The following is a 20,928-nucleotide window of genomic DNA, read 5'->3' on the forward strand; positions in this document are numbered from 1 at the left end:
TTGAAACTACCCTTGAAAATTTTCCAGACAGATGCAAAATGCACTGACCAATTCACTGAGAAAAGCGTTTCAATATGCCCATATAATACTTGTACTGCAGGATTTGTATTAGCTGCTAGTTTGTTTCTGCATGTAATTGAGGGGTTAAGTAATCATCTGTAAAGACTTGGGGCTTGGTTATCTGCAAGATCACTTATTCCAAGAAAAATGTACTGACCTAAAGTATTTTGGGAGACAATGAGACAGAGAATGCATGCTAAGACCCTCTGCATTCTGCAAAGTACAGTACAGGGGGAAAGGAATCTGGAAATGGACTAGGAGATGGAAGAGCTTTTGATTTCTACTTTTATTCACTCTTTTTTCCCAAAAGGGAAACTAAGTTCATCTATATCTAAGCAAAACAACTGGAGATAGTGACAACTTAAAGTAAGTAAAGATATGGTTAAGAAGCCCTAGCAACCTAGCAAATATGAGATCATCTGAGAGTCTTAAAGAAATGTATGGATAAGAAATTTATCTTGAAGCTCCTTTCTGTGAAACATGGAGGTTAAGATTAAATGTCCTTCTTATCTTCAGAGAGGGGGGAAAAGGTTAACCACAAACTAAAGAGAACAGTTTATTGTGCAGCTAATTTGTGAGCATTTAAAAATAAATCCATCGCTTGTTCAGCCATGCTGAGTTTATTAAAAATAAATTATGCCATTCTTTCTCTTTCCTTCCTTTCCCTTCCTTTTACCAGTTTATTGATGAACATTCACCAAAATTTCCTGTAAGATTCAAGGAAAGTATTCAAGTTGAGTGGGTGGATGCAGAGTTGGTATGTTCTTATCCCATAGTAGAACTTTATACCAGATTTTTCACCACACAAATTATAAATTATTTGGATTAGAAAAAGTATTATACAGTAATCACATATGCAAACAACACAGATCTGAGCAGTAGAATAGTAAACATTAGGCAGTGTTAATAGAGACAAATATCTAGCCCTACAACTGAGTTGGAGAACTTGAAGGCAATTTTGAGCAATGCATTTTAAATAAGACATTGACAATCTGGAAGATGTCTACAGGCAAGAAATCAAGATGATAAAGTACCTGGAAGGAAAAACATGAGTAACAGTGGAAGCACTGGAGAAGAGAAGACAGCAGGGTGACATCTTCAAGTATTTGAAAGAGTGGTATAAAGAAAAAAGGGAAGAACAACTCAGAGTTTTTCTACCAACCAGAAGAAGAAATAAAAAGTTTAAATTATAAGGAAATATGCTTTGCTTGGATATCAGGAAAAATGCCCTAATAGTTGTTCAACAATGGAAAATATTGTCTCAAGAAGGAATAGACTTCCTTCACAGGAAGTGTTTAAATAGAAGCCTGAAGGTAATTTATTAGAGGTGCTGATGAGATGTTTTTATGCATTGGGTAAGATGTTGGACATTAATCTCCATAAGTTGTAGTATTTATAGTTTATGAATCTATGAAATAAAATAAAAAGCAGATCCTTAGTAGATCCTTTTCTTGCAATTTCTGCAATATCTATTATTAAAAATACTTCATTTTCCTTATTAAATACCTCTAAATCAAGCTGATACAATGAATTATAGTACAAGTCAAATCACAGCTGAAGCTTGAATACATTCTATAAAGGCATAAAAACTGAATGCTTCTTTCCACTATGAATTGTGTTCCCAAAGTGCCTTCCAAATACAGCTTTCTATATTTGAAATCCTGGGTAGTGTCTGAATAAGAATTGATATACATGCTTAAACTAAATTTAATGTTGTACAGTTTTCCAAAAATTGGACGAAGGAATAGAAATTTTAAACTTAAGACAAGTTCAAAATCAGTTTTGAAAAACTAATTTCAGCATAGAAGTTGGAGGAAGGAAAGAGAATCAGTTACCCTTGATCAACTTACAGTGATTAAGGCATCAGATTAGAAGCCAGGAGACTGGGAGTTCTAGTCCTGCCTTAGGCACAAACCAGCTGGGTGACCTTCAGAACTGCAGATACTTTCCTAGGTAGTGTCTGAGAATTGGACATGCTTGGATGGAAATATGGCTTCTTTAAAGCAGGAATGCAAATCTTAAAAACTACACAAATCTGAAGAAAACCTACTTTTGTGTAAGAGGTTTTACAGATTTGGGGCTCAACATTTTCAACAAATCACAGTTAAATAATTATGGCTTATTGCAATATATGAATCAATTAGCTGAGAAATGACAATCTCTTTCTACTTAAGTCTAATCACGGTGATGGACTTTCAGCATGTTACCTATGATCCCAAGATAGATTCTGTGAAACCCACAGGCGCTCCTACAGTTGTGTGCAAATTTGCTAGCTTTCCATGTTAATTTTTTTATTAAGAATATATATTTTAAGTCAAACAGGGAATCTGGGAGTCTACGGCAGATGTTTGGAGTTCATTAGTGTCCATAGACACTAATCCATTATAACATTAAGTTAACATATATAATATTCTGCTGTTCCCATACCAATCGGATGAAAATGCAGAAATCTTATTTTAAAAATGGATAGCAGATATTACTTTTCTTCACATACATTAATGTACTGTGGTATGCCATGGTATTATTGTACAGTCAAAAAACCTGGCCTTTTAAAATTCTGCAGGATGGGATCCCAAACTTTGCCTTAAGACACCACTTTTAAATCTTTAATGTCCTTTTTTGGTACAGAGGAAAAGCAGTAGGGAAATTATTGTTAAAAATCTGGCCACAAGGCATTACAAAACTGCAACTAATCAGTTATAATCAGTACCTTGCATGCGTATAGGATATACAGTAGCTATGTGAGGAGTAAATTGTTATGGTTAATTGGTTTACGTAGTGGTCAGGTAAAACCAATAAACCAGGAGCTTGACTTGTTGTTTGAATATTTTGGTCCATTTAGCTCAGAGCAACAATGAGTAATAAAGTATGAATTTTCAACTCTCTAGAACTCTGGCATAAAGAAAAAATGTTATTAAAGCAACTAAAAGAACTTACTGTAAGAAACAGTAGCTTTAGTCACAAGCCATTGCAGTCTGCAAACAAGAATTTATAGCAGTAGTTCTCAGCCTTCAGTACCAGCAATCATTCTGTCAAAGAATCTGGCTAATTTGGGTGGATTATGAACTTTTTCAGATGCTTTTGCCAGGCTTAAATGTCAAGTTTACCTCTGATGAAGGAGGAAGGAGATCAAATACTGAATAAAGATCCAGGGGGCGTGGGGGGAAGAGCTAAGGCACAGTTCCCAGATGAAGCTGACTCTCTGAACAAAGCAGCATTCCTCAAAATTAGGGAGTTCTAAATTAACTGTTGGGTGCTGCCTGTCATTCTTCTCTGATTTGTAGGGAAAGCTGACACTCTTTGAGAGAGATATCTTGAAGGATTAAGTCTCCTGCAATTTTGATCAAATAGCTGCATCTGCCCTCAAGAAAAGATATCTTACATTACAGTATTAAATGTGCATCTTCCCCGGTGTATTAGAATTGAAACATAAACACGAATGGATATTTTTTTAATTCTTTAACAGTTGAAAATAGAGCCTGCACTTTTCTCCAGATGCATCTCCAGGATACGATTCTTTTGTCAAAATGACATAATGAATATTGCCCTAGAAGCTCAGGCCCTTCATAGAGAAACACATTTACAAAAGAGGCAAAGATTGCGTCATGACAGTGAAATTCTTGTTTCATCATTTGTCCGTTGAGTCATCCACAGACATCTCTGCTACGCTCCATGAAGGACATGTGGATGAGCTACCTTTTCAAACTTTGAAGAAAGAGAAGAAATCAGAAAGCTGCCTTTTTAAGGGTCTTTCAGAATGTAGCATTATCTGTGGAGGCTCCTGTTCTCTAAAGCAGCTCAACCCCAGGAATGAGAGAAGATCTCATGTACACAGACTTTTGGAAACTTGTTAAAATTTGGCTGTTCTAAGAAGATTGTTGGGACCTGCATGTTGTGAATTAACTCTTTTGTGATATACTAAGTTTCACTGGAAATATGTTTTACTGTTGTATTAGCTTAGCTCTAGCTGTTGTATATGTCTTTCAATTGAAATGGCATATAAATTCATAAATAAAATAAAATTAATGCTTCTCTTACACCTAAGAAAACAGAGTTTGGGCTAGGAAAAGCCTTCCATTTTTAGGAACTCTTGAAAGTAATACATCTGCTTAAGTCTTCCTAGGGACTCTCTTTCTTTCAATAGGTGAGAACCAAAGAGTTAATCCTTTCACCAACCTCTAACTTGCTCCAAAATATATTGCAAGTTCTTGGCTTTATTTCTGCTTCCCAGGATGTAACCAATCTTATTTCTCCCTCTTGTGGACAAAACAAACAAGATAATATAGCATGTGAACAATAATACAGAGAGATGATCACCAATGTGTTTGCTGTTTAAGCTCTACAGAAAAGACTAAATAGCACTTGGATTCATGGGGAAAGATCATAACAAATATTTGATGGAAACATAAAACAATTAATTTGGGTGTCATAGGTTCTTCCTTCTTTTTCTAGTCAACCAAACTACATCAAAAAACCATCAGTCTGCATTCTTATGGCACTGTGATTTTTTTCATAAAATTATAGGAAATTTATTTTTATTTGCTTTTTGGAATGTTAAAGAACACACAAAAAACTAATTGTTCTTACAAATTTATATCAGAATAATTGATTTATATGTGTGTAGTTAAAAATCTCATTTAAAATCCATTTCTTAAATGCTTCAAATATTATTTAATACAGTGGCACATCACAGTTGTTATCCCCATTTAATTGGGCGTGCATAGCTGAATTTAAGGAACATATAGCTAAGAAGTTCTTTAATGAAGTGAAAGTTGAAACGATTGCCACTGCAATACGGTAAGTTATTGACATATAATTATTGCATTGTGTAGAATGGTAGAATAACATAGGCTGAATTTTATATACAAACATTCATTGTTAAAGCACTCCCCTCTTCCCTCCCTCTCCCAGTTCCTGCTATCTTAGCCCATGGGCACTTTGAAATACATCATTAGCACAGCTAAACTTATCAATATAAATTCTGAAATGATTCATCTGCAATTCAGAGACTAGCCTGGAAACTCAAACATTAAAATTCATATTGTTGAGGAAAAAAGCCCTGAGAAAAGGAAATGATTTGATATAAAGTTTTATTCAAAATAAAATAATAGATTAAATAAACCATGTTTGTGTTTGTGCTAATTGTTTGTTCTAAACATAATAAATTTAGGAACGTGTACCTGAAATGTCTTTACTGAACTGGAATACATCTCCAATCTGTATTGTGAAACTGGACTAATTACCTTGAATTCAAATAAGGTTTATAAAAACAGTTCCATGATGATTGAGTATCCCTCTGTGTCTGTTCTGCCTCCCTCCTCAACCACCCAAACCCTCTTTCTCATCATGTGGCATGTTGTAATTCTTTGGTTATCTTTTATTGTACATCTTATGCAAAGCTCAGCTTATGCTACTTGTCTGGACCTGATTCTAAGTGGCTGAGTCTGGTTGACAATTTAAATTACTATGATGCCCTGGAGCAATACTACATTCAGGAGCATTTAGGAAAATTTCAACAATAACTATCCACTGCAGCCTGCCATTAAGTCTGTTAGATCCATTAATGAAGGTGACACCATTCTTAGGTTTCTCTCTAAGCAGCAAATCCCTTATGGGAAGAGAAGCTAAAGACAAATGCATTTAAATTGCATCATATTATCCTTGCACTTTTTTGCAAATATACTTGGTTAACAATCATTAAAACAAAACATGTACATTTGCAGAATTATTTCTAACATAGTTCTTTCCTCCATACTATCATTCCCAGACCTTTATAATTTCAGGTAAAATATAACATAGTTCTACATATGAAACTTTTATCCCATAATCATAAGAACATATGCAGCAAGTATCATATCACTGTCATCATCTCTGTGATCTAACACAAGCCTACTTAGAAAAGAAGAAAGAAATGGTGTCCTCAGGACCATTGATTGACAATGTATCTCACCTTAAAAGGACAAATCAACTTCTAGTCACCCTTGAGAGAACACATGACTATATACAAGAAAATAACTAGTGTCAAAAACACAGAGGGGATCTTTTCACAGCCGTTTTTCTAGAACATTGTAGTTGTGACACTACGTTTTATGATGATCTTGCTGGGTTGATTATGCCTGGAAAATATCACTGGGAGAGCTTCTCGTGGCTCTTTTTTCCATCATGTTTGCAAATCCCTCCTAGTTCAGTGCAACTTCAACTGATGTACAATTTAATTATTCCCTTGCATAATTTATGAAGCTATTAAAGCAGGCAGGAGCCAATTAAGGAAGGGAAATACGATTTAGGAGAATGGAGAGACTGATGCTGTTTCAATGTCATGCTTTGATATTCTCCCTTGGAGGACTGCTGGGAAAATGTGCTATTTGAAAATAACTACAAAAAGTAACTAGTAATTTTCACTGCATCCTGAGGTAATTCTCCAAGAACACTTGATTTATGCAGTCTTTGCACCTAACACATAATGTATGTTTATGCTTAATTAGCCCCTAATCAAACTTTCTGACTTTCTGGACTAAATCACATTAAAAGGTAATTAAAAATACTCCTCAGGTTTCACCTTCCTGCTGGTTACTTCTCCATCTTCCTAGATGCCTATTTATATTTTTAAAACTATTTTTGCTTTCCTCAAAACTTTTATTACTCCTAATTAGGGCACTTCTATATTGAAGCAAAAGTGTGGAGGAGAGATAATACACACATGTACATGTACATATACATATACATGTACACATACACATATGCACATTCAATTTCACACACATTCAACTGATAATTTTAATGACTTGAAATTAAGATTTCCAACCGATTTTTCTCCTATACTTTTAAAAGCAGTCTGACGTGCAATTGGTGCCATTTATTAAACTTTTACCTGGCACTGTAACTCCATCATAAAGAAAATGTTCACTCTACTTCTCTGCCCTGCTTTGGTGTACTACAAGCAGGACTAACAGAAATGTTGGCAACCTTGCACAACACATGAGAGAAGTCTCTCATGCTATAAAGCAGTCTGCCCAGCCTGAGTGTCTCTCCAGATGGACTGGGACTACAGCTCCAAGTATTTCCAGTAAATATGGCATTCAGCCCTGGGCATTACAGTCCCAACACATCTGGAAGATATTACACTGGGAAAGACTGCTATACTCCTTCACATTCCCCTCTGTCCACATGGGATGTTTGCAGAAAAGCATCCTAGGCTCTGCATATCAAGTTTCTATTATTATATTCATTATATATACACGATATTATATTGAATTCAGTTCTGCCACCTGCAGATTATGTCCACATCCCACCTGGCACTTTTAAATGTTGCAGGAGGAGACAACTGGATTCAAGCAATGATAAATTTATCATTTGGGGGAAGAGAAAACTGTACCTCCTTCCTTGAAGATATTAGTGCAACCCCTACTGAAGAAGCCACCTCTCTACCAATATATGCTAGATCATTTCATTTCAACATTTCCCTTTTGGAGAAGACTTGTGAGAAGGTGAAAAGATTGCAACTGCAAAGAATCTTGAACGAAGCAGATTTTTGTAGGTCCATTTTAGTCAGGTTTCAGGCATGTATTCGTCATTCTTATGGATGGTCTTTGGGACCTAGATAAAGGAAGGGCAGCTTTCTCATGTTACCATAGTTATTTCAGAATGTTTGATATCATCAACTATGGTTTTCAGAGCTGAGCAGGTAGGCGCAGTCAATAATAATGGAGAATGAGCAATCAACCCATTCTATATGGGCTGCCACAGAGCTCAGTTCCTTTCCCCATGTTGTTTAACATCTACCTGAAACTATTGGATGAAGATATCCACCACTATCCACCAATATAATTGGTTTCTCGACAATAACCAGCTATATATCTCCCCATTGAATTGACAGTTATAATGAAAGTTGCTAACTAGCTTCTACTGTAGGTATGGAATTGGATAGAATGAAACAAGTTAAAATAAATAGTTGCTGTTTATCAGATTTAGCAATAGTCCCTAAACTGGCCCTGCATGGAATTGCATTCATTCTGAAGGAGCAAGTCCACAGCTTAGAAACACAGCCTTTGTTTGGTGAACAAACAGGGGAGGCTAAGCCATGGGAACTTTGCTCAGATTTAACTGATGCACCAGTTGTGGTCATTTATGGAATGGGTGGCTGTCAACTTTCACTCCTGTCTTTATTAACATAAGATTGGATTGCTGCAACCTGCTGAGGAAAACCATCTCTTCATTCAGAATGCAACAGCCTTCATTGTTGTTGTCTTGACTATTTTGGCACAACACTTTGAGCTTAGAACACCTAAGAAGATGAGCAGGAATAATTTGCATACATGAGCACACAAATAACATGACTGAAACAAGAAGTGTTCTAGGTGGACAACTCCTAGTTAACAGCAGTTTCGAGCTCTTTCACTTTGTTTCTTTAATAATGAATTTTGGATGTAAAAATAAAACTTGCAAAAGGCAGTGGTGAAAAATAGAGGAGGATTACAAATAGAAGATGACAGCATCTGGACCTTTATAAAAAAATTATAAGTAGACATTTCAAAATAAATATCTGAAACCGTTCAAGTTCATATCAGAAACAAAGGCAGAATTCCCTCCTGAGAGGGAATAAGATCAAATGTTTGATGATGACAGATTAATGAGTCAAGGTAAACTTGAACTGAGGAACAGACAACATTATTAATCTAATTAATTTTAATTTATACTACACACAATATGAAAATTAGAACAAAGCAAACAAAATTCAAGCACAAAGATAAATGAAGTTGCATTTCCCTTGAATAGAAGACTCTAAAATTAAAAGTTAATAAGTAGTTGTACAGTAAGAATACAAAACTAGATGAAATTGAATAATTTTACACATTTATTGCTAGATTTAAGCAAATTTAGGTCCCACCTATCTCACTAGTGAGTGATTCTGCTACTTATTTCCAGTAACTTTATTATTTCTGTTATTTGATATGTTGTACTGAATGCCATTAATTGGAACAGCATGGTAGCCTAAAGATGAAGCTCTCACCTCACAATCAGGAGGCTGTGAGTTTGATCCTATGTAGTGGCAGATATTTCTCTTTCTGGCCACAAAGAGAAAATATTGCTGCAAACTCCATTCATCTGGTCAGTAAATGCTCAGCTCCAGTCACCATTCAGTTGTTAAAAGAAAAAAAAGTCAATTAATAGAATACAAAAAGGCAAAGAATGTAAGAATTGCTAATAACATGATAGAAATTTATCAAATATAAAAGTCAAAGAAACAGTCAGATTCCTTCTAGTCTGCACTAAGTATTCTCCATGGGTTTTTTTTTAAATCAAAGAATTAGAACTAACAGTACAATTAAAATATCAAAAATTGCAAGTATATATAATAGCTCTTCAGCCCCTTTGACTTTTTTTCCCAACAGCTTACAACCAATGTCTATTGGTGTTGTTTTTTTTCCTTATCCATTAATTCTCCACAGAATACCAGAAACACAGCTGTTTCCTTTGCTCCAAAGAAAAGCTACCAGGTGTTGAAAAGAGAATTGGCAAGAGTTAACCATGCTGTGACAATGCCAATTCCTAAAGGAACTCCCTTATGGAGAGTCAAGTGTACTTATAGACAGTTCATTTCATTGAGAATACTCTCTCTGGGAAGAAAAAGCAGGAAGGAAATATCTGGGATGGCCTTATACCTTTATTCTTGTATTGGCGAAAAACCCATTGTTTATACAATATGAATGAACAGATCAACTGGACTCCCAGCCAGGTGAACTGAAATTCATTTCCAGAAGTAATGAAACAATAATTGTGCTGGAATTTTATATGTATAAAATGTGTGTGTGTGAAAGAGAGAGCCAAGCACTTACGTTGTTTTAAACAGCATCATATTTTTCTCTCCAGACAGTTCACCTAACCTGAACAAGAAAAGTAGTTAGAAAGTTTGTATGGAACAGAATATTTAGGTGTGTTACTTGCTCCCCCTTGTGGCTTTAAGTATAGTAACACAGAGTCCATTTATCTGAATGTTTAATTTGTCACAACATTTTGTTGTTTTTATAGTTTGTTCTATACAGAAAAAGGAAGGGGAAAGCTCATTTAACAAATCTACATGCAGTGCATATAGGGATTTCAAACACTATTTTCCATTAATCACCTTTATAAACAGATGACTATTATAGAGATAAATGATTTACCAAAACACATATTCTCAAAGATATGCTCAATTGTCCCAACTGCTGGAAACAAAACAAAATGAGTTTAGATATCTCTGTGACTGACATGTTTCAGGTTCTTTCCCCATGATCAGAGAGAAAACTTAATACACAGTGTTAGCTAAATTAGGTTAATTCTCTTGTGTCATGTTTTGTGAATGTAAATGATCCATGAATAATTTTTACAGCTGATTCACAAATACATATTTCCATGCCAGATACATATTCTTCATATGGCACCGATACATGGATTCAATTTTTTTTTATCATGATTACTCTTTCAATATATACATTATCGTATAATTTTACTGTATAATTCCAAGTCCTGCTATGTGCTTCATCATGGTGATATAGGGTTTCTTGAGACAGATAAGAGAAGTATGCCTGGAATATATGACAAGAATGTATTCCCAGCAGGGTCACACAAGTAGCCAGGTACAGCAAGCATAAACCTGTATCAAGGAAAGATATATATAAAAGTGTGCTGGGGTGAGATGATAACTTTAGTGACAACAACAGTGGAAGAAGGCAATGGCAAACAATTTCTGTATTATACTGAGAAAAGCATATGGATAGACAATATGAAGTGATTGTTTATACATTGCTGGATGATGGAATCCTAAGGTGAAATGACACTCAACATAAAGCCTTTGAAATGTCTGGTTGCTAAATTGTCAGGCAGGAAAAAAAAACATCTGAAGTTACAAAAACAAAATTACAATGGGACATGGAATTTTATAAGCATAAATATGGAAAAACTCAACAAAATGAAATATTAAAGGACTAGTCCTCACTTAACTGTGGTTATTGGGATAGTGGTTATTGGTAAGTAACATGGTCATAAAGCACAATATCACATGACTGCGTCAACTTATGACAGTAGTTGCTGTCATTCCAGTTGCTGTTATTACATGAATTCTGCATGGTCAAATCCTGTGGTCATGTGATTGCATTTGCTATGTCCTGTCCCCATTGACTTTGCTCGTCAGATGCTGACAGTGAAGATTGGAAATGATGATCATGGAACCAGCAGATGGTGTGATTGTCATAATTGTGAGTCAGTTGTCAAATACCTGAATTGCAATCATGTGATGATGGCGAATGCTGGAATGACTGAAGCCAACCAGGCCTCTGCCTGCTCCTTAGTCACATCCATGGCCCAGCAACAGTGCTCAACTTACTTGTGTTTTGCAGAGAGATGCCTAGTCTATGCAATGTTATATGCTGCTCAGCTTTCCTACAGAGGCTGCCTCATGGAAACCACGTTCTGGAGTCTCCTTAAAAAGGGAACCCCTTTAAAAAGGAACCTGCGTATAAGGGTGCTACTGGGTCCTGGAGCTGGCTGAGTGGCTGGGTTGGGAACAGGCCAAGAGTCATTGGGCACTTAGTGGGATGGAGGAGGAGATGGTTGGGGGGGGGGCACTGCAGCATTCCTGTAGTTGGTCAGAAGGGTTAACAAACACAGCAGCAATACAGAGGCCACTATAGGAAGGTAGCACCCACCCCTCTCCAAGAAGAATGAACTATTTTGAGAAATAATAAAAAGGCAGAATATTATATTTCCTTGGATGAGAAATGGAGAAACATGTTCTTGGAAAGCAGCCCCAACCTTCCTTAATAGCCCTCAGCAGATGTCAGCACTTAAGAGATAAAGAGATAGCTAGCTCTATTCATAAGCAAATACACTCACCCAAGATCCAACAAAGGTACGATTAGCTCTCAGCCACAATAGAAATTGCCCAATGCCCCTTCATTGCATCATCTCAGTTGCACCACCCGCAGCAGTTCAAATTCCCATGGCCCCATGGAAGTCTGACAACAGCCAATAGGATACATATTTTTGAATACATTCTTGAACAGGAAGTTCAAGTTCAAAGCCCAAGAGAAGGTATAAATACCCCCCACTCTGAACTCCATGTGGTCAGCTGCAACAGAACTACAAACACATGGTTCTGTTTATGAATAAATGGACCCTCTTTTTCAGCCTCAAGTCTCCATTTTGTCTCCAGTGTCTTTCACCCATGTTGGAACTGAACCAGGTGGATATTTCTTCCAACACCATAACTTATGTAAGGCCATAATAACTAGCTTTTGGGAATGTCTGTCATAACTTCTATCATAATTCAAGGGCTATCTGTATAGGACAAGGTGGTATATTCTGGATGGAAAACAATAAAACAGACATGCTCTAGATCAGCAAATGTGTGAGACACGGCTGTATATTCTCTATTTATTCAAAGCATGTGTCAAATATACAGTATATTGAAGAAACCTAGATTGGCAGAAGATGAGCATTGTGTTGAAGTTGCAGGAATAAACATCAATAAAATGCTCTACTTGGTGATATGATAGTTGAAAAAGGAAATGATCTGAAAGCTCTTATAAACTCACTAAACACAATGAAAAAAATGAAAGTAAGGTCAAATGTAGAAAAGATATAATTAGTAACAAATACAGCAGCTGGCCTTAGAACTGACAAGAAAGAGATTTCTCAAGAAAGAGAAGTGAGCAGCTTCTGCCTTTTAAGATCAACAATTGACAGTAAAGGAAACAGCCGTGAAGAACTCTGCCATTACACCAAAGTTTCTCAATTTTGGGAACTTTAAGGAGTGTGGACTTCAGCTCTCATAATTTCCCAGCCAGGATGTGAGACTATCAGGATGTGAGACTGCTGTTTTACTGGGAATTGAAATCCAACACATCTGGAGAATACTAAATTGAGAAGATTTATCTAGATTTCGATTAACATGACAATTGCATTACCATGGGCACAACAAAGAAAAAAAACCAAAAAAACAATTGTACTACGTAAAATGTGTAAGCAATACTAGTAAACCCTGGCTGTGAAAAAAACCGACTTGAATTTAAGTTGCCCCCTCACTTTTAATTGGCGGTAAAATATTTAAAATCATGCACTGGGCTGATCACCTCGTAAATTGATAGAAAAATAAAACCGAAGCAAAAATAAATACCCATTCTCCCCGTCGGGGAATCGAACCCCGGTCTCCCGCGTGACAGGCGGGGATACTTACCACTATACTAACGAGGAAGTGGATGAAAATGTGTCTTCTTTCCTCCACCCATATCGCTTTTAAAAGTCGTGCTGTAATCTGAACGGGCCCAATTTCCAAGCATGTTTAATTAGAAACCCCACAAGACGTTAGATACAAACAAAGTAAGAGACTCACCAATTATTAGCAGTCGAAGCCGCGCAGGAACGGGGTCTGCTCGGGAAAGAAAGAGCCACTGTTTTAGGTTAAAAGTCTGCTACCCTGCTAAGCAAATGGATGGCGCGTAGAAATGTGACCGTTTTCTGAAAGGCTGCTGGAATTCAAGAAACCAAGCAAATGGGAAAGGAACAGAAAGGTAAATAAAATACCGAGCCAAAAGTAGGGAGAAGACTTCCATAGTCGTTCACCCTGTGTGTTTTTCGAAGCCAGTGGGTCACCTGGCCCTGCAGGGGAAATTCCGAATGACAGAATAGATATTCATGGCTAGTTATGAGACTGACCACGATTCTCTTTTTCGTGTGCTCTGCTCTTGTAAACCACTACTTTGAAAAGTGAAGAAGTAACATTCAGGCAGTTGTACAGCTTTGCCTGGTGCAAATCCGCAAGACCTCGTGGCGCAACGGTAGCGCGTCTGACTCCAGATCAGAAGGCTGCGTGTTCGAATCACGTCGGGGTCAGCTTTTTAGCCTATTCTCGTTTGTTTAAAATTCTTGAAAACACTTCATCGTCAATGATAATTAATCGAATAAAGGTATCACCTTAATATAGATTTTACACCATATTTCCCTAGTTGTCAGTACCACAGCTTCCTTTTCTTAAGCTAGAAAAAAATGGCTGGGAGAGTGGATCATAATTGAGCCCAACATTTCTGTTGCTAAGTGAGACATTTGTTAAATGACTTTTGCCCTATTTTACAACCTCTCTGCCACAGTTGTTAAGTGAATCACTGCAGTGGTTAAGTTATTAACACAGTTGTTAAGTGCATCTGACTTTCCCATTGTCAGCAGTTTGCAAAAGGTGTTCACATGGCCCCAGGATAAATATGTCATAAATATGAGTCACTTGCCAATCATCTGAATTTTGATCACGTGTCCATGGAGATGCTGCAAGTGTGAAAAACAGTTGTAAATCACTTCTTTCAGTGCTACTGTAACTTCATTCTGTCACTAAATGAACTAATGTTAAACCAAGGACAACCTGTAATAAGGATGCCTATGGCAGCATTTAATGAACATCTTCTCACGTATAGGCCCTTGCCAAGGGAGTCTGCCACTTTATTGGCAATGTGGCCGGCATCTTTGCCTCTGAAGATGCCAGTTATAGTTGCTGGCAAAATGTCAGGAAATGTGTTCTCCTGGAACCCTGGTAATCCAACACTGCCCAACAAGAGCATTATATCATGCTAAATTAATGTTCTTTTGAATGAGGAAATGGTAATATCAGGTTCATATTTCGAATTTTATTTAATAAAAATTGTTATTTAATAAATTAAATAACATAATTAAATATAATTTAATGAAATAAAACAATCACCAAACCCTGAACCCTAAAGGATAGCAGTTGTGAAATCTTACACCAGTATATTTTTCAACATTCTCCGCAAAGCAGTTTTGGAAGGGTAATATAAAAAAGGGGCTATTGAAATTACAGCTCTTGTTCTCTTATACTTTACACTCTATAAAGATCCTAAGGACCCACCTTTTATAACTTACGTGGTAAAACACAGGGGGGGGGGAGTTCTGATTTTGTTATGTACAGTTGTTGCCTTCAGATCAGTATGATTTAGTTTCCTTGATCATAGACAAATTCGGTTTTACTGCCTGTAAAATTAGACCCTGAATATCCTACCACCAATTTTAACAATTTATTATTTTGTATATTCTTATTTTATTTTTAATGTGTTTTATTTTGAACTTCATAATAAACTCTGTATGGATCTGTAGCCCATATCTCGTAATACATCCAGATTTGTTGAGTATTTGCACATTCAGTTAAATGGCTATATTATGTAAATTTGTACAATTGTATACAATCTAAAGATCTGTTCCAGAGGTTACGTTGCTGGAGAAACCATAGGTCTACTCCAGGTTTCTCCAGCAAGAAAAGATTGTGACAGATGATACTATATCGTAGTCCAACTAGTTTCCAAACTACCTTAGTAATAGCTCTAAGTATACCTCTGGCATATATGTCTAAACTCATTGAGATCATTATCATAATTACGATCTTAATTAAGCATTTGACTTGATTCACTTTGGGTGGACTGGCATAATTAAAATGGTAGTAGATTAGCTTGGGTAATATCAAACCACAGTAGATTCGAAATATTCCTTCACTGACAATATAGTCCTTAATTATCTTTTTCTAATTAAACATATATAGAATAAGAAGGAAAACAGATGTTTAGCTTAATTGAAATGAAAGACTATGTGGTATGAAAAAACAAAGTACACTGATGTTCATTTTGCTTAGCATGTTAATGTATGGATTGGATACCAGCACATCACTTATGAGTAAAATTAAATTTTATTGCTTTCACCTTATCAACATAGTAAGCTTTTTATATATTTAAAATATTTTAAATTCTTTAAAATGTCTAGATACCTACATATCAACCTATGCCAGCCATCAGATTTTGAATAGGTGGGAAAGTGAAGGGTGAGAAACTGGTGTATAAATTGCAAAAATCTATATTTGAGCTAGAGCTAAAGCTAAAGCAAAGCATGGTCTGAGAAAACTAAATCAAACTTGTAAACTGCATGTTTGAGCAGAGAAGAAATGATCCATGTTTATATGTAAGAGTTAATATGGGAAACGCATATACATTATCTGCTAAGTTGATGATCCGAATGTGCAGAGGACAAAACAAGTGGCTTACAGATAAAAAAGAAGTGGAAGTAAAATATCCAGAGGGGCATTAGCTACTATCTTGACCCTCAAATAAAAAGGACAAAAGTGGATTATACTTGCTCAGTCAAAAACTAAAAATAATACCCCTAATAAAGTTTCTAGGTCTTAGGGAGCTAAAGGAGTCTAATACAGGGGTTGCCAACCTTTTGGATCTCAGGGACCACCAAACTCATAATTTTAGATCCCAGGGACCACTAACTGGTTATGTGGGTGTGGCCTAATTTGTGGGTGTGGCTTGGTGGTCATGTGACTGGCTGGGCATGGCTTGTATGTAAATATTATAAATATTGATATAAATATTGATTTTTTTATAAAAAAAGAGCAACTTTTTACCCAAAATCAGGCAAAGCAGGCAGGCAGGCAGATTGAGTTGCTCACAGAATCACAGATTTATTCAGATATCTATATATCTGCCATCGGCTAGCTTAGTCTGTCACATAAAATTTGCTTGCAAGCAAACTCATAAAATTAACTCACAACATACCATGTATGTAAATATTGAATTTTTTTATTTTAAAAAGAGCAACTTTACCCAAAATCAGGCAAAGCAGGCAGGCAGATTGAGTTGCTCACAGAATCATTCAGTAATCTATCTATCTGCCATCGGCTAGCTCAGTCTCTCAAATTTGCTTGCTGTGAGTCTGCACTGAATTTGCTTGCAAGCAAACCTTCAGTTCTAAGGGAGGTTTGGCTGTACTTAAAAGTAGAGCTGAAGATCTAAAGACTAGCTAGAAAGCAAGAAATCCAACCATTTCCTGCTTCCTAGCTAATCTAAATCTCCCAGCATAGCAGAACAGATGATGGTCGGAAAAAGGAAAAATAGCAATTTAGCAGGCAAGTTTACTGGGTAAGGAGTAAGTGGGCAGGGAAGGTTCCTGCGGGCCATGTGGGCGGCACAGCCTTGTATTTCTGCACAGCCTGGATTAATTGCTTTGGGAGGAGTGCTCTGGGGATGAGATTTCTCTGTGGCCCACCAAAATTTTCTCACGGACCAACAGTGGGCCGCGGCCCACTGGTTGGCAACTGCTCTTCCTTAACAAAAGAGAAAACCAAAGTAAACTGGCAAACAATGAGCTTTAAAGCATTTGCTAGAAGCTTATTTTATTTTATATGTTATTTTGTATGTTATTTTATTTTGTCAGATCAAGTAACCAGGAACCAAGAGTTTAGTTCAAAGCATTTCAAGTTTATTACATGCTATCTATACATAAGAATCTGACCTACTAATGGTCAAAGCAAATTGATGCTAGATAAGTGTCAATGGAAGGGGGTGCTGGATTAGGTCTCTTGCGAGGGTGTAGTAACACTACACTGATCATTTGCTCTTTTACATCACATTCCCAGATTGATGGATGACTTCATTCAGAATTTCCTGTAGATGTTAAACAGAAAGGGAGAGAGTATAGAAATCCGGACCACCAATTCTATCATCTTTCCTAAAAAGAGGAAGTTAGAGACAGGATAATAATTATCAAGGGCTATTGGATCCATCAATGGGGAAGAAAAAAGAAAAGACTTTTATTTGGTTGCTATAATAAAAATTGTTGGTTGTCATAAAAAATTATTAGGGCAATTATAGAAGTATAAATCCCAGTTTCTAAGTTTTTTCCCCTGATCATATTTAAAGCAGCCCTTTAACATGCCCCTATAGAAATTAAATAGAAATATAGAAACAGCATTGATTGATAAATATTGATAGTTAAATTAAGCATTTTATTGAAGTAGTATAATGACAAGAGGGGCATAATGACTTAGCAGTTAAAGACACTGAGCTTGTCAGCTGGAAAGCTGACAGCCCAACTGGAAACATAAATAGTGTTCAATGGGGTACTCTTCCATTATTGGTCCCAGCTCCTGCCCAGTTTGAAAACATGCAAATGCATAAATAGGTACCATTTTGGTGTGAAGGTAACAGTGTTCCATGTTCCTTGGCATATAGTCAAGCTAGCTAGATGACCATGGAAGGATCTTTGGACCACCCTGGGTCCCTCAGCTAAGAAACGGAGATAAGCACTGCCTCCTAAACTCAGACATGGCTGTGTAAGAAGTGATCACCCACCCCTCTCCTAGAAAAATGAAATATCCAAGAAAATATTAAAAAGGCAGAATATTTTCCCTAAAAAGAGTAGAAATTCAGAAGCAGAAACTCACCTCATAAGCAGAAACTCAGTCCCCCACCTTTGCTAATGGACCATTATCTGGCCTAGGCCAGCCTATTTTACATAACAAAGATCTCCAGGTAGAGCTATAGGAATTGCCCAAAGCCCTTTCATTACATCATCATCCAGCAAGATTCAACCAAGCCTGGGACTCAGGACAGCCTACAGAGGTGCCCCTGCATGGCCCCGTGGGAGTCTGACAATCAATCAGAATGCAAGCTCAATTCAAATCCCAAGAGTATATAAAACCCAGGCACTTTCAGCATGTCGGCCCTTCCTTCTTTTCCTTCATCTTGAAACATGTGATCATTCTTTTAACTTTGGAGCTCCAAGCATTAAACCATCTTTCCAAATACCCTCCATGTTTCCAGTGTCTTTTCCCCCACTTGGAACTGAATCCAGAAGGATAATTCTTCCAACAGCTGTACAGGGGAAATCCTTACCTTTACCTTTATAACGGCCTCAGCTTCTTGGAGGGTGACTATGCCTATGTGTTACTGTCGAATAAAAGTTTGAAAACATATGGGGTCTTGGATCTACTGAGCCCCTTGGCATTGATTTGGCAAATTCAAATATTTCTGATCTCTTGTGTCATTTGGGCCTGAAAAGATCCATTTTTTGTTTTTGTTTTTGTTTCCATGTATTTTAAGAAAGTTTGCAGAGTAGTCTGGCTGCCAGCAGTTTGCTAGTTTGTTTAGTTCACGCTGTCGCGCTATGGAAGTGCATCATGATTCAATGGGTATATAGCCTAAACACTGGAATATAGATCTTTGTAACATTAATATTTTATTGTGTTCTACTAATCTAGATGAAATGTTAATATATATTGCTACTCCATGTATGATATGTCATATGCTAAATAAATAAATAAATATAATGACCTAAGAGAAATAGGTGGATTAACTGGCAATTTTTATTTCTACACACAAAGTGGGAAGAAAATACACATCCCTCTACTTAGAGAAAGAGATTGCTTTGTGGGGATAAGTAATCTAGCTGAAAGATAACACACCGGGAAAGGACACTGTAAATGGAGTCTTAGTCCAAAGCACCAAATTATTACTTCCTAAACAGACTCTGGAAACTTAAAGTCATTCAGAATACAAAAGTATTCCCAGGCCATTTTTCAATCAGGTAAATTCCATTCCTACCATTTTATCTGTTCTTCATAGCTGCTTTGTGCAACGTACTTCCTCCTTGTAAAACACGGAACCAAAACCGGAACTGAGAAGCTCTGCTTTTCCTTTGAGTTTTAACTTTTCTGAAACTATTTATACGATTTCAGACTATCTGTTCACACTTCCTTTGTAAATTGGTTCCTCTTTCTATTCCTGTATATAGTTTTTCAGATCTTCACACTTTTTATAAAGGCATATTGGATTCTTTTTCTAAAGTCCAACTTATTTTCCTTATTAGCATTATTTGCAATTGTGTTATTATTCCATCCTCCCTCCTAACATTAAGTTCCTATCCCCATCAGCTTCTCCTGCCATAGAATCCTATTACTTACATTACTTCATTAAAAGATTTTTTGAAATTAAAAATATGTATCTAACTATATTGTTTTACTGGAGAAAAGCCTTATGCTGGGAATGACTGAGGGCAAAAGAAGAAGAGGACAGCAGAGAATGAGGTGGCTGGATGGAGTCACTGAAGCAGTCAGCATGACCTTAAATGGACTCCGGGGGATGGTAGAGGACAGGAAGGCCTGGAGGAACATTGTCCATGGGATCCCAATGGGTTGGACACTTAGTGACTAACAACAAATATTGTTTTAGTTTCTTTTAACACCTATAATTGGGGCAGGGTTGTTGCTTTGGAGTCAGTCTTAACTACCGGCATCTGCCTGGATTGGTCCCTTCCTGGTAATATTTTTTAAAACTTTTTTGTAGAGATAAGAGAGACTAACTGGCCCAAAATCACCCAGCTGGCTTTGTGCTGTAGGAAGTTAAAATCCACCCCTCTCCTAGAAAAATGAAATATCTTAGAAAATATTAAAAAGGCAGAACATTTCCCCTAAAAAAAGCAGAAACTCAGAAGCAGAAACTTACCCTCACTTTTGTTAATGGGTGGGCCATTAAGGCCTGGGCCAGAATACTTTATATAACAAAAATCTCTAGGTAAAGGTATAGCAATTGCCCAAGAGCCAACGTGCCTACCGTCCCTGTCCTATTGTTTCTCTTATTCTTCTTTTATTTTTCTTATATGTACCCATTTCATGTATTCACAACTATGTATACACTTATACTTATTATCTTGTAAACAATTGGCAAATCAAATAAATAAATAAATCATTCAGCAAGGCTCAACCAAACTTGGAACTCAGGACAGCCTACAGAGTTGCCCCTGCATGGCTCCATGGGAGTTTGGCAACCAATCAGAATACAAGTTCCAATTCAAATCCCAACAAAGTTTATAAAACCCAGGCACTCTCAGCATCTCAGCCTTTCTTGATCTCTTCCGTTACCTTGAAGCATGTGATCATCCTTCCTTTAAACCTTCCAAACAGCCCCCATGTTTCCAGTGTCTTTTCCTCACTTGGAACTGAACCCAGAAAGATAATTCTTCCAACAGTGCCTAAGGTGGAACTGGAACTCATACTTTTTT

The 20,928-nt window shown here is 36.8% G+C and overlaps 2 non-coding genes across 2 annotated transcripts; one reads left to right on the plus strand and one right to left on the minus strand.

The window, feature by feature from the left end:
- Positions 1–13,218: 13,218 nt before the first annotated feature.
- Positions 13,219–13,290, minus strand: TRNAD-GUC (transfer RNA aspartic acid (anticodon GUC)). Its single transcript has one exon. It is a non-coding gene; the product is annotated as a tRNA-Asp (tRNA).
- Positions 13,291–13,857: 567 nt separating this feature from the next.
- On the plus strand, positions 13,858–13,929 carry TRNAW-CCA (transfer RNA tryptophan (anticodon CCA)). The gene has a single exon. It is a non-coding gene; the product is annotated as a tRNA-Trp (tRNA).
- The last annotated feature ends 6,999 nt before the right edge of the window (positions 13,930–20,928 follow it).

Source organism: Notechis scutatus, chromosome 6 (genome assembly GCF_049901735.1).
Source record: "Notechis scutatus isolate UNSWTSFEM ecotype Mainland chromosome 6, rNotScu1.2, whole genome shotgun sequence".
Lineage (NCBI taxonomy): Eukaryota > Metazoa > Chordata > Lepidosauria > Squamata > Elapidae > Notechis > Notechis scutatus.